Below are 14552 nucleotides of genomic sequence, written 5' to 3'. Positions count from 1 at the left end.
AATCCAGAATTCCAGGGAAGGAAAAACAAAGTTCAACTCTCAGTCTCTCTCCGGAGAAAAAGAAACTGAAACAACTGGCCAAAAGCTGACTGGAAAGCAGCAAGCCGGGTGCTTCCTCGCTCCCCTGCCGCCGCTGGGGGAAAAAACTGCTATCTCTGTGTGACCTTGAACAAGCTGCAAATTGCTTTGAGAAAGTTTTGCTCAGTTTTTCCTTCCCCCTCTCAGGCTCAGTTCAGAGGCATAGAAAGGCACAAAGTTAATTTCTGGGCATGGGCAGCGATATGGGATACACATCATAAAGTCACCCCAAGACACTGAGTTATCAATTCTGTGGGTTTTTTGGGGTTTTTTTTAATACTTGCTAAAACTAGTCAGGTAGCAGATCAGAACTTTTATTACTATTGCAAGCTTTCTGCTAGTAATTCTGGACGTTGCTGGACAAGTGAGCTTCTAGAGGTAAGTGTTGAAAAAGGCTTTTAATTATATCTTACTAATAAGAATTTGCTTTTTTTTAGAATTTATTTTTCCTAAGTATTGGTATCAGGGTTACTAATAAGATTATAACTGCATATTGGTGTATTCTAAGAAGTGAGCCAAAGTAATACATTTGATGAGAAAACTTTATTATCTGTCAACAGAACAGTATAGTTTTAGGGTGTTGTTTTGCCTGCAGATTGTGTGAATTTTAAAGTTACTTAGCTCTGATGGTCCAGTTTTCTTCAGATTTGTAAAATATGCTTTTATTTTTCATTTTTCACAATAAAAAATACCTAAGAATCTGACCAAAAATTACCATTCGTCGATAGTAGTCAAAAAAATCTCCCTCTTTCCCTCTGTGGTTTTTTTTTTTCCTTTTTTTTTAAATTAGTCTAATAATCTGGGCATCCAATAAGTAAATACTCTATCACACTGCATTATAGAAGCATATGGAGACTGAAATACTGATGGTTCCTATCCAAGAGCCTGAACTGAAGGGAGGAAAGGTCTGGGCAAAGAGGCTTGAGAGACTGGGAAAGGGCAGAAGATCTAATCCTGCTGGTTATATCTATGGTAATGATGCCTTTCCTTGGTCTTAAGATCAAGAGTCAAACACAGTTAGAAGGGAAAAAGGGATTTTACATTGGTATTTATTTTAAGGATCCTTAGGTGCACTACGTCCAGGTCAAATAAACCTCAATGCACACTGCAATGCACACCCCGCAAAAGATCTGGTATAACATTATAGGTCTTACTAATTAGCATATCTATCAAAGATTCCCCAGTGGGAGGCTCGAGTGAGCCCCCCTCCCCGAGGAACCGTCCCCTGGATCATTCTATCTTAGTTTACAAAATGTGTTGTGGAGAGGACCTTGGTGTCTGAGGCGTTCTGATCCCTACCTACGAAGCTTCTAAAATGTTTAGTCTCTTAGCTTGACAAAAAGTCCAAGAATGTAGGCAAAAAGCACTAAGAATACAGGAGTTGTAAAAGATATAACAGGGGTATAAAAGAAAAGGCAAAAAATCATCATGGCATCAATAATATTTTTTCCCAATGCAGGAAAAAATAGTGCTCTTCAGAATAGGAAATAACACTCAAAAATACCATATGTGACGTTATTCTATAAAATATTATTGTTTTGTGATCTTCTTATCTTCTTATTTTTCTCTCAGTTTAATGCAAATTTGCTTTGTCAATTTTTTATAAAATTGTATTGGAGGTTAGGAGTTGCATCAATTTTAGTTCATGAGAAAGAAAGTCTTGAGGATGGCACTAGGAAGTATGTGACAATTGCTTAAGGAACAGAGCTGTTTCACAGTCTTGTGATTGCATGTCCTGAATGAATATAAGATGCAAAGTAAATTTTCCACAAATAGTGCATTTTTCATTGCAGGAAGTCATGCAAAGATTCAGTCTGTAATGGTGGGAAACTGATTGTTCTACATGAAGTGCAATTTCTTGGTAAGCAGGTGGTTTTTGCATACAATTGCCATCTTGCTCTATTTGGAAGGTGTTGTTTCTTTGAGAGTAGTTGCAGTTGGAGTATTGCATGCTTCTATAACTGCAGAGGTCACATATATTTGTCTATGGCCAAGTTGTCTGAAATGGATGTCCACATTTTTAGTAAAAAAGTGCAGGAAAACCAGCACTTCTCAATAGATTACTTAGGAAAACCGAAGGTTGTAGAGAAACAGCTCAGAATTTCCATTTCTTCAGTTCTATAAAACCTTTACTTTTTTTATGCTTCATTTAAAAAAATAAATTTGCATATATACTATTAAGAATTAGATACTTGAACAGTAAAATATCCCTTATAAACACTATTAGTATAAAGAGATCATCTGCCTTATCAGCTTGCAGTATTAATCTCATAGATATGGAAGTTAAGCTTTGTAGTTTGAGAGGTGGAACTTTGAATAACAGCCACCATTAATTTGCTGGATATCTGATAGCAAAGGTTTCTTTCAGGAGGCTCTTTAAAAGTGGGTATGGTTGTGTCAAAAAGATGTCTCTGTTCCTTTGCATCTTTTATTTTCTTACTTCTTTTCTCTGCTAGTTTGCAGAATTTGTGAGATTCATATTTGACCGTTTTTGACTTCTTATTGTCCCTTCTGTTCCCATATTTTGAACCTTCATCATGAATAAATAAAAAATCTTCTGTTTTCATTCTGCTGTAGTTGCTGTATTAGCTTAACTCTTTACTCTCTTACTCTGAGGAAAGCTTCCAGAACTTTATAAGAAATTAGGTCAGAAAATGTCTCTGGAGGCATCTAGATTAAAACTCCGCTCCATCAGCCCAACTTTGAAACTAGGTCAGATTGCTCAGGGCCTTATCCAGTCAGGTTTTGAAAACCCGTTCCATGGTCTTCTCCGTCCCTGTATTTCAGCACTCTTGCTGAGATGAATTGTTCCCTTATGACCAGTTGAAAATTTCTACGTTGCATTTTCTCACTATTCTCAGGTGTCTTTTTGTTGGGCATCTATGTATCTCTCCCTTCTCTCTTTAACTCCCTTTTTAAGGTAGGGGAGTTTTCTTCAGAGGGGATGTGCAGATAAGTGGTGTCTTAGACTGCTCTGGTAAAGTGCTGCTTCACCAGCTGCTCTTCCTGTTCCATGCCCTCTAGCTTCTTAACCATCTTTGTCACCCTCCATTGGACTGCCTTCAGGATGTTGAGGCGTCTTGTACAGAGGTGATACTGAAATCGGCTGGAAAATAAACTTTCTAACACAATTTAAAGCATTATAAAACAGGCGTTCTTTATCAGTGCTGGACATGTTACAAGACTATCTCCTTTAATCTAATGTGTGTGACAGGACTTTACAACAACGTATTTATCCATCATAATCATGCATATTCATTACAATGTACCTCCTAGATAATACATAAACATCACTTTCCTAGAACTGATTTGCATGCATATGCCTCCTACTGGAAGTCCTTTAATGGCCCTGGAGGGTCCTCTAAAGGGATCTCTGGTGGTTGTGTTCACTGAATGCTTCGATATTACAGGCAACCTTTCCTTGAACTTTTTCTTTGGGCATCTGCTATTGCTTCTTGTTACATAACTTGCCAAAAACCCACTGTAGTTCTCTTTATCTATTTCTCCACTGTTTCCAGCTATAGTTATCATCCTGTGTGCATACCTTTGCATCCTTCTATCTTTTTTGCTAATTCGTCTTGAAGCGCTATTCAGCAGCTTCAGGGGAACTGAAAGTTTTTATTTTCTATGTTACTCATTAGGAACACCCCAAAGCTGGATGCTGTTTGAGATGTGGCTGCAGGAGAGTCAACTAGAGAGGAGTAATCTCTTCCCATGACCTCCTAGCTTCACACATGTTGAAGTAGCTCAAGAAGGAATCAGCCTTTGTTTCTGCAAGGTCTCCTCTGCTTACACCACTGGGAGTCAACCTGTTGAATGGTGCAATGTCAATTATTATAGCAAATAGCCACTGCCGTTAATTTCTAAATTAAATTAAATTAAATTAAATTGTTTTGTTGGTTTCACCAGCAAAGTGAGGAGGAAACTGTTCAAAAGAAGTATGCATGGGCTCTGTTGGTTGGTGTGAATGGTGAATGGTTTGGCTGCTGGAGTGGTTTGTCTTGAGAAGCAAAAGCTCATTAAGTATTTGAATAGGTAACCGGACATCTGTGAAACATTTCAAGGCACCAAATACTGAATGCCTTCTAATGTGGAATCCTGGCTGTACTTGGAAGATCTTATAGGCATAGATGACTCAAAGAAGGGCAGATCACCAACTGTAGCTGTGCTATTTTAATTTGCCTTTAACCCAACACACTGAATGAATTGGGCCTAAAAAGTTGCCTTCAATAAAATACCTATAATCAACTAATGTGTCCTACTAGTAGCAAAAAAAAAAGAGAATAAATCGTTACCCTCCCTAAAGCAACCTTTCAAAGGTTTGGGGTTTTTTTTGGTGGGGGTGAAAAAACACTAAGGGAAGACTCTTCCATCAGTGTGACAATTTGTCAGTCAGGAATCAGACTAGCAGCGATTTCAGTACTTAAGGAAACTAAGTTCTTAGGGCAAGTGGGCAACCTTCCTGGTGTGAAGTATAGAAATGTGCAGCGTTTACAGATAGAGCTTTGGAAAAAATTGAAGGCAACTGAATGTACTAAAGAGGACTAGAACAAAAGCAGCTGATGAGCCCCAAGAGATGTGAGATATGTGTCTGTTACCATTGTTGTTTACCTTGGTGTGCAAACCAAGATGATGTAGGTGTCTTTAGATGCAAGGCAAAATTGCATACTAAAGCTTTTCCACAAGAAATGTGTTTTGTGGGTTTTTTTTCTTTTCCCCCAAAACTTTTTACTTGCCATATTTTTTTGGGTTTTTTTTTTAAGTTCATCTTTTAAAATAATTAATTAAAAGCTGTAAGCAGTAGTAAGCTATTCTATTAGTGTCTGTGAATCACACCCAGGATTCAAATAACTTAAGAGAATATTAATGACTAAACCAAAAGTTGTAGTTATCATTTTATTAATTATGTTTGAAAGAAAAGGAAAACTTTGTACTCAAACTGTTCTTAATTATTAATGTTAGCAGTGATTCTATTGAACAGCCATCACTTTACTGGAGTTTTAGAAGAATTTTATTTTCGTATTTCTTTTTCAGTCAGATCAGGATTTCACTTGATCCGATTTTAATAAATCCAACATTTAATATATGGAATGACTTTCCAAATCACGTGTAACATCCATTGTTATGACAGTGATTCAGTGAATTCAGAGAGTATCATACATCTACTTTGAAATTCTATTTATTAAGCATTCAAAAATAGATCTGCTTATCTGCATTCAGTAACTATTCTGTCCTCTGATCCTGACTGAAGATCTCCTAGAAAATTTCAGTTCTTTAAATGCGAGCTTTCTTGGCACTGCTTCTTCCAATCTGGTTTCACAAAAGATGGGGAAGTACAAATGATTTTTCATTCAGCCAATTTTTTTTCTACCAAAAAGAGAAGCTTTTATGAATTTAAAATTTTAGAGTAGCAGCACACTGAAGGCTTCTTTTATCTGATATTTTTACTTTAGAAGTTCTTTTTCTTTTACTTAAAAATAGAAGCAAATGATTTTTTTTTTCAATTTAAATAAAATAATTTTCAGACAAAAATGGGTGATTTCCATCATTTATGTGTATCAGAAAAAGCGGATTTTAAATCAGTTGAAGGAAATATGTTATTTTTTTTTTCAGGCTAGTTGCTATAGGCCACATATGTAACATTATGCACAGCCTAGTTCAAAATGCAGTCAGAAATGTAGAATAGAAAGCTGATCTTTTGCAACTGCCTCACTAAAATTTTGTATTAATATCACAGGAAAGCATGGTGCTTATGGTTTGTTTTAAGAAGATACTCCTATAAGGTTGTTTTTTCTCTGGTAAGATAGGTAATATTTATTTTCATTGTCATCACTATTTATGCTTCAGTAACTAGTCCAGCAAGAAAGTAATCAAAATGAACAGTTCTTGTGATACAGTGTTTCTGATGATAATGCGCAAAGGTTTCCAATCAGCAAAATGTAATTCCCAACTTGAAAAAACTTTTGAAATCAAAAGTGGAAAGATTGTGGAGACAGCTGGAATCACTGCAGCAGAAGATGTTTAATCTCTTGGTTTCTTTGCAAATATCGAGTAAGATTAATTTTTTATTTTATCTGAAGCTGAATCTAAGCAGTTGGTCAGATTTAGTATTACGGTATTAATTCAGTATCAGGGTTGAAAATCCATTTGGTGAATTGATTCATTTGGGAAATTTTGGGGTTTTTTTAATGGTGTAAGTAGAAATGTAGTTCTCATTGGAAGGCAGTTTTACTTTTATAACCACCACCCAAATTTCATGTAATAAGGCAAAATAATTGCTTTTACATAAAAGAAAGAAAAAAAAGGACAAAGAATGAAGTTGAGATTCTATGTTTTTTTTCTTTTCTAGAATGTATTCTTATTTCTTTTGCTATTTTACCTGAAGGAGTAAGAAAGCAGAATTGTGGGTACAGCTGCAGAGCTTTCAGCTGAAGCCAAGGAAAAATATGAAAGTTTTACACTATCAAAGGAATGTTTCTATTGAATTGCTTCCTAGCAAGCATTTTGTAAAAAGTTAATTTGTCCCTTGTTTACAGTAGTCAAACTCTAAAACACTTTTTTGAACAGGGAACATGTAAAAGGTATTCTCCAAACTCCTGTCATTCCTTCATCTCTCCCTTGTGTAATAGCATCTTGTTACTTCTCTTTTTCTTTATTTCCTTCTTTTCCCTGTTGTCTTTTAGGCAAAGAAAACTTACCCAAATGTCTTAGGCATGAAAAATAATCATTCCATAGAACCAATTGCTGATTGATTTTTAGTTGGCTGCCATTTGATTTTGGCTTATAGGTATGTAGCTCTCCTTATCCTTTAGGATAACGATTTCTGTTGCATTCTTTTCATGCTTTTATTTAAGCAATAGAAGTTAACAGAAACTCTCTCTTAAAATTCAAACACTGAAATTGTTATCTATCCTTGTCTCTCCCTTCACTATTTGGAAATAGAGTTAAATCTTTACTATGTTTGGAGAGGTTGTATTCTATTTGTGCTTGGCATGTTGTTAGTACCATTTCAAAGGCAAGAGGATTTTGTTTCGGCAAGTTTATAGTATTGTATGTTTTTGTTAGAGCAAATAAATATACAAATAAATGATTTGTTGTCCCACATTTCCTCATGCTCCTTGCAAATTTTATGACTATTCTTCAAAATATTAGTTCTGGACATGTCAAAATGAAAAAAACTTCAAGCAGTATAATAATAATATATGCATATTTATGAGAATGAGCTGCTTTCTTGTCTGACACTTTCATTTCATATAATACTACAATTTCATAAAGATTCACAGATACTCCTTTGTAGTGAAATCCTCTTTATAGGTTACTTCTAGAATGTAAAATTCTCCATCCCATTCCATTTTTACACTTCTGCATACCAAAAAAACCCCATGCCTTAGCTTAACCTGATACCATGATTACCCTGTCCGCATACATACTTTTTTGTTGCTCCGTTAACTTACTTGTACTGAAGTAGGACAAAGATGCCTCACACATAGGGAAGGGTTTAATTTTCTGTAAGGTGAAGCTCTGCTTTGCTCCAATAATGAATCTGTATGCCCTGCCTTAACCATACTAGGTATGGTTAGCATGACTCTTCTATACCTTCCTCTATTTTTTTTTGTTGTTGTAGAGAAATATTAAGAATTATCAATGATTATAAAATTTTATAACTGTAATGCTAAATGATTAATTTAATACCATAGTGGGATCATTAGGGATGTCCATCCATTTTCATGTCAAAAGAGGAGGGTGACAAATTTCTGAGAGTGTGGTCAAACACTGGAACAGGCTTCCTAGAAAGGTGGTCAATGCCCCAGGCCTGTCAGTTTTTACGAGGCATTTGGACAATGCCCTTCATGACATACTTTAACTTTTGGTCAACCCTGAAGTGGTCAGGCAGTGGTCACACAAGATGATCACTGTAGGCCCCTTCAAACTGAAATTATTTTGTATTTCCATTCCATTCCATTCTAATCTAATCTAAATTTCTTTTTTTCTGGTGAGACTAGGGAGCTCTTCCCAGCTTGTTTCTCTCTGGCAGTGGTAGTTTTCTACGTGTTGAAGCTTATAATATTAACCAAGAAGTTTGATGCTCTTTCATAATGCCCAAGGCATTACACTTTCTCCTAAGGCAGAAGCAGAATGTGCAAATCAGCCGTCATCTTTAAACTGCTTTTACTGCACTGATGTCCTGGTGATACCGAAATCTGATGAAGAATAAATTTTTTAACACAATTTGAATATTAGAAAGCAGATATTCTTTGGACTGGACACATTCAGAGGATATCTCCTCTAATTGAATGTGTGTCGCAACAAGGTATTTATTCCATCATGATCATGCATATTCATTACAATGTACTTCCTAGCTAATACATAAACATCACTTTTCCTAGAACCAATTTACATGCCTCTGTCCCTTACTGGAAGTCCTTTTATGATCTTAGGGGGTCGTCTAAAGGGGTCTCTGGTGGTCATATTCACTGAGATTTCCCAAAATTTTAGGTGACCTTGCCTTAAACTTCTCCTAGGGCATGTGCTGTTGTTTCTTGTTACATAACTTTGCCACAAAAACCACTTAGGTTCCTCATTATCTGTTTATCCACTGGTTCCAGCTATGTTTAGCATCCTGTGTCTGTAGTTTTATATTCTTTTATCTAATTTGCTAGTTAGTCTTTAAGCTCTGTTTTGCAGCTGAAAATTTCTATAATTCCTGTTGTCTGTCACTGGGCATCTCCAGGATTGGAGATTCTCAGGTGGTACTTTAGATAGCCTTGGAAACACAGTAGCTGATGAAAAGGCAGCTCTGCAGCTGCCTTTTCATTAGTCTTCCATTTGCCCTCCTTCCCCTGCAAAAGGTTCAGTCCCTCTGAAGGGCCTTCGAAGGCTTGGTGTAATGTAATGACCTGACTGGGACAAAAGACAGCCTGCAGCATCTGTGGATGGAAGGACAGGAAAAGCAGAAAGGTCCATAGGTATGCTCTTGGCAGCCTAGCCAGGGCAGCATCATTACAAATTATTAAGAAACCTTCCAGATATGGAAACAAAAAATAAAATTGAAGGCAACTTTTTTGTTTTACTTGGAAGACACTTATTTTCCTCCATTTGAAGTGTTCTTCATGGCTCATGAAGTGAAACCAGACATCTATAAATATAAATAATTAGAAAATAATTGTCAGGTCTTGTAAATCATGGTTTGTCATTGCTTTGTGTGCTGATGCTCAGAAATGGTTGTCAGCTGAACATTGCTGTCTTTAGAATTAATATATCATTAAGATTTTTCTTCAAGTGTACTTGAAAAGAGACTTTATACACTTTGTTTCTTTTCCTCTCTTTAAGGTTATGTTTCTTTCAAATAGTTTATCAACCTTGGCAATTTATTAAGAAGTTCTGTTCCTGTTCCTGCTACTTTCTTTATTTTACTCTAATCTATTATTTGTGATGGACAAAAGAATTGCAGAGAAAGAAGCACTAGGACAATCTTGCTACTTACACTAATTTCATATTAATGACAGGTGTTTACATATCTAACTGTAAACATTATATTATATCCTGTAGAAGAACAAGAAGTTTTTTATAAACCCCAGACACTAAGTAAATTTTCCATGAAATTAATTTATATATATATGTATAAATAATTTCATGCTTTAGTTAAGGTTTTATGAAAGTATTTCTGACAAAAGATAATTAATTATAGAGGTGTTCAGGCTCATTATCTTCAACCAAGAAAAAAAAAATTTTATGGGTGGTGGCAGCAAGAACTATCAGTATTTAGTCTAGCTAGAAACCTACACAATATGAATCCAGAGGAGCATGATAAAGTTTTGTCATAGCACCACATAAAATTTTGGACCCATTTTTGTAGTCTTGATAAGTTGTTATAGAAAGGCAGATTTTAGCTGTCATTTTGATGTAACGATTTGCCTATATGATGGAATGAAGAAAAGAGTGGACAGTGAGTGTCTTGGGGTGACTTTGTGATGTGTATCCCCTGTTGCTGCCCCATGCCCAGAAATTAATTTTGTGCCTTTCTATGCCTTTAAACTGAGCCTGAAACTTCTTCAAAGCAGTTTTGCAGTTTTGTTTTCATGTTTCGAGGACACAGAGATACAGACTCCTCTGGTTTCTAACAGCAGCGGCGGGAGTGGGAGGAAGCAGGTTTTTTTTCCAGCCAGCTTTCGGTCAGTTTTTCAGCTTCTTCTTTTTCTCCGGAGAGAGACGGAGAGTTGAACTTTTGTTTTTTTTCTGGAATTTCGGATTTTTTCCCTTTTTCTGCTGGACTGCATCAATATCAGAACACATCTGGCGAACTTTCCACCGAGCACAGAGGGCCTGGCCTGGGGCCAAGTCCCAGCTCCGAGGAGGAAGGAGACCAAAGGGAGGACTAACATTTTCCCAGGTTTTTCTCCACAGCAAGAGATTTTATTATTTAGCATATTTTCGTTTTCCCATGTGTTTGTTAAATAAATAGTTTTTATCTCTTTCACTTTCCTTTGAGGAAAAAGTTTCTTTTTTTTTCCTGAACCGGGTGGGGGAGGGGTGGTTTGTAACCTGCCTTCTCTCAGAGGATGTATTTCTAAATTTGGCCAAACCGGCACAGTGAGAAATGGTTTGGAATTCTGTTAGCAACTGGTCTCATTGTCTTCTTCAGCATGACCCCTGTTAGGGATAGCTATTGGATTGAGAGCATGTTGGCTGTGATGGCTGGAAGTGTATAGAAATGAAATAAAGTTCTTTAGTAGACATTTTGGCTGCAGACCAATATTCATAAAATAACTCAAAATCAAACAGACATTAGACTAGCAAATCTCAAGGATTGATACATCTTTATTTCTGAAGTCCTGATATGGCTGATCCATCTACTGTGGTTGATTTACTAAAACCTTGCTATATTTCTTGGTTAAATTTTAGTCTACTATTTGAGCAACTTTTTCCTGGGTCAACATCATTCGTGCACCTTTTGATTTTGGTCACTAAGTCCACACACTCTGCTGGGTGTTTAGAGTGGGCTTTTTAGTCAAGTTTTACTGTTCTGAATTGTGCTTCAGGAAAATTTGAAAAAAATAAATAGGTGGGTCTTCATATTAAGTGAAATGGGTTAATTCCAGATTACAATTTTTGCAATCCCTTTAGCGCCAGCTATTCATAATATTATATTCACTTTTGTTTTACATCCTTAAAAATTTAAAGTATTCCTTTTCTCCCCCTTTTATGCATTAACATATATAGACATGGTTTTCAAATCCTTAAATGGAAGTAGTAATTTTAAAAAGGTCCATAATCACTTCCAGAAAAGCTTTTCATGGATTTAACTTAGGCTCTGATTTTATGTTGGATATGCTTCCTCTGTATTTAATTCCACAGAACTTATTATAATGTTAATAATTTTATAGGCACTGCTCTAAGAGTGAAAGTGAGGCAAGTTTTGCAGTGCTAGAGAAAGTATTTTTTAATTGCTACCATAACTAGAAAAGTCAGATAAGCTTCTTAGCATGTAAGAACTATTTGCAAATCTGAAATAAAAGCTGCAAAGTTCAAATGTAAATTAAGAAATTGTTATAAGTTTAGTAACATCTGTTAAACACGATACCCTGTCTTTTCTTTCAGATGATCTAATTGATTTAACTGAATTTTAATTAATCAGAGTCATCCTGGTGTTTAGTAGCTCTTATTAAAGTGTTTTACTTTTAATATACTTGATAGGTTCTGTAGGATGCTTCATTTGGCAAAGATAAGATCAATCTTTGTAGCTGTATGCATTTATGATGGGGGTGTGTGTTCAGTGAAGGGCATTATCAGGAAAGACCTTTTGTCACTCCTAATTTCTTGTGTGTATGTGTATATATTAAGACGTATCCTGCAGGATGCGTAATTCTGCAACCTCTCATGAACCTGTTGCAAATTAAATCTTTTTCCACTCAAGGTCAGAGATGGTTGGAAGGATGTTCCATGTTTTTATGAAAGGAGATGCAGTGTATATTTTTAAAAGTGACAAAATAATGGTTAAAATGCATTTGCATCTGGATTTGAAACAGAGAGAGAAGAATTATGTTCTATATGAGCAATTCTGTAACTTCATAAAGTTATAAAACATTAATAAAATATATTATGCATGCAAAGAAAAAATATCTTCCAGTAATATTGAAATTTTAATCAGGTGCAAAGATGAACATAGAAGAGTTACATAGTTTTGTACATTTTGCTTAATTGTGTTTGTTGAAAGGATAGCATTTTCTCTTTAAATCATAAGCTTTGAAAGAGCACGGGTAACTTTTTTTTCAGATATTTAACCTTTAGATTTTTTAAGTACTTTAGTAATAATCTCAACTTTCCCCCTGTAATTTAGGAAAATTTTAAAATTACAGATTTTTAAAATAGCTCTGTACACCTCCACAGCATTGAGTTGCCTACATGGGCCTAATGTTCAAGTAGCTGAGTTGAGTTTGGTAGAAGAAGGTGAAAAAAAAAGCTGTCTTTTAAACACGCTTCTCATTATATTGTGCTCCTTCCTCCAAGCAGCCTTTGTCACATGCTGACTCTCATCAGTGACTTAAAGCTAACATGAAACTGCACTGCTGTTCGAACAAGAAAAAAACGCTAAGTTCTTCAGGATTGAGAGCTCTAATGATCTGAAGACAAGTTCTCAGGTGAACAGCAGTTCCACAGCCGTGAACTGCCAACACGTTATGCATGTGGCTTTCATATACGGCTATGAGCAACAAAATTGCATCTCAGTTTGTTTCAGTGTGAGCAAACAAATGTGTGAGAACAAAAACTGAACTTCACTTTCACAGGGGCAAACTGGCAGCTAGGGTTAAGGAGAATCCTCTGTTCTTCTAGGTATCCCAACTCATCGATTCTTCTGGGTATCACATCAATGTACTGTGTGCCTCTTTGTTAGCCTTTGTCTATAACTTCAGATGTGAAGTCATCCGGATCTGTGTCTCACCCAAATGCATTTAGGAGAGAAATGTATATAGCTCTGCTTCTAGATAGTGTTACTTTGCTTTGATTCTGCTACCAGTTGACTTTATGCAATAAATGTATCAGTTATAAAGCTTCCATTTTAAAAAGCTTGGGAGTTACACTAGAGTTTCATGGTGAAAAGTAGACCTGTTAAATAAGCAAATTTAAAAATTATGGTCTTAGATAGGCTTCTGAGCTTGCTTCATCATGTGAAGATTTAGAGTAGTCTAAGTTTTTATCTTGGTCCAGATGGAGCTGCAGTCTATCTGATGGAACATAAGCACAGTGTGTTTTGCAGTATTTGAAGAATTTATGTTCCTTGTTTTTGCAAAGCAATTCCCACACAACAAAAGTAGTGTTGCCCATTCTGAATAGAGGATACCAACATCTCTGGTTGAGAAAACCTGAAGTCTTATACGGCTGAGGCTCCTAAGGATAGCTTGTCTGTTCAGTAAACATTTTTAACATTCTTCTGGTGTGCTGTGTTTTTCAGTAATGAGATGACTGTGAAAGAATATAACCTTTTAAATTAATAACATTATTAATTAGAATAAATAAATATTTTAATGGATGCTTGATTGGTGTAGCCATTAGTGCTAGAGATTATGGTCCCTTTCAGGCTTCAGATGCTTGATATTAACCCTGTATGGAGTATTTTTAAAGTAGTAGTAAAATACATGCACCTTTTCTGCAGAAGTTTTTCAAGACTTAAAAATATAACCTAAGCATTTCAAATAACCCTGTGACAGGGAAAAAAATATCACCACGGCAGTTGGAAAACAAACTATGAATATACAGAGTTCTTAGAAAAGAAATGTTGGATTCAATTCCCTCAAGACTAAACTTTGTTATTTATCTACAATATAAGTGCTGCATACCTAGTAGTAGTTTCCGCTACCTAGCAGCACATAAACCGCAGTCTCATGGACATAATTATGTCAAAACTGTACTAATTGTGCCTGTTGAGTGAGTGTTGCAACTATGTCTGTTTGGTGCTTATTTTAATTTTTTTACCCAGAAAAACTGGATACCGATAGAAATAACTCAGCTTCAGTTACTGAAGCAAAATTGTTTCTTTTATAATAAAATGAATGATATTTTTGATGACACACACAATCTCAAAAGATAGATGATTCAGGACCAGAGGATCCAAAATGTTTAGAAATTAAACTTTTAAATACTTAAGAAATCATTAAAAACAGATTTACTTTTATCCTATTTATTAGATAGAGGCAGGAAATATGCTAGAAGCAGGAGGGAAAGGACCTAGACATTATTTCCTGTAAATATAGGAAGGAAAATATGACACGTAAGTTGAATACATACAATCTCTGGTCCTTTTTTGGTCACATCTTATAGTAGAAACAAGACTTTAAAATAACTTTTATTTCTTAACTAGTAACAGATGAATTTAGTTTTGGGCCGGCTCTTGGGTGTTTAAAAGTCCATAACATTATAGTTCACCCAGGTGCTAAAGACAGCGATTTTGTGCCAGCAAAAGATAGCTGCTATCCAAA

General features: G+C 35.6%; 1 protein-coding gene across 4 annotated transcripts in view; it reads left to right on the top strand.

Annotated features, from left to right (window-relative positions):
- ANO3 (anoctamin 3) overlaps nucleotides 1-14552 on the top strand; it is a 211682-nt gene that overhangs the window by 74083 nt on the left and 123047 nt on the right. Inside the window, exon 1 of one of the 4 annotated variants that reach the window (XM_048306872.1) lies at nucleotides 360-456. The exons of the other annotated variants lie outside the window; for them this stretch is intronic. The gene's annotated coding sequence lies outside the window, so the exon portion shown is untranslated. Of the gene's footprint in view, nucleotides 1-359; nucleotides 457-14552 lie in introns of those variants that run through there. 4 annotated transcript variants of the gene reach the window in all.

Source organism: Corvus hawaiiensis, chromosome 6, assembly GCF_020740725.1.
Source record: "Corvus hawaiiensis isolate bCorHaw1 chromosome 6, bCorHaw1.pri.cur, whole genome shotgun sequence".
Lineage (NCBI taxonomy): Eukaryota > Metazoa > Chordata > Aves > Passeriformes > Corvidae > Corvus > Corvus hawaiiensis.
This window is presented reverse-complemented; position numbering and strand designations above follow the sequence as displayed.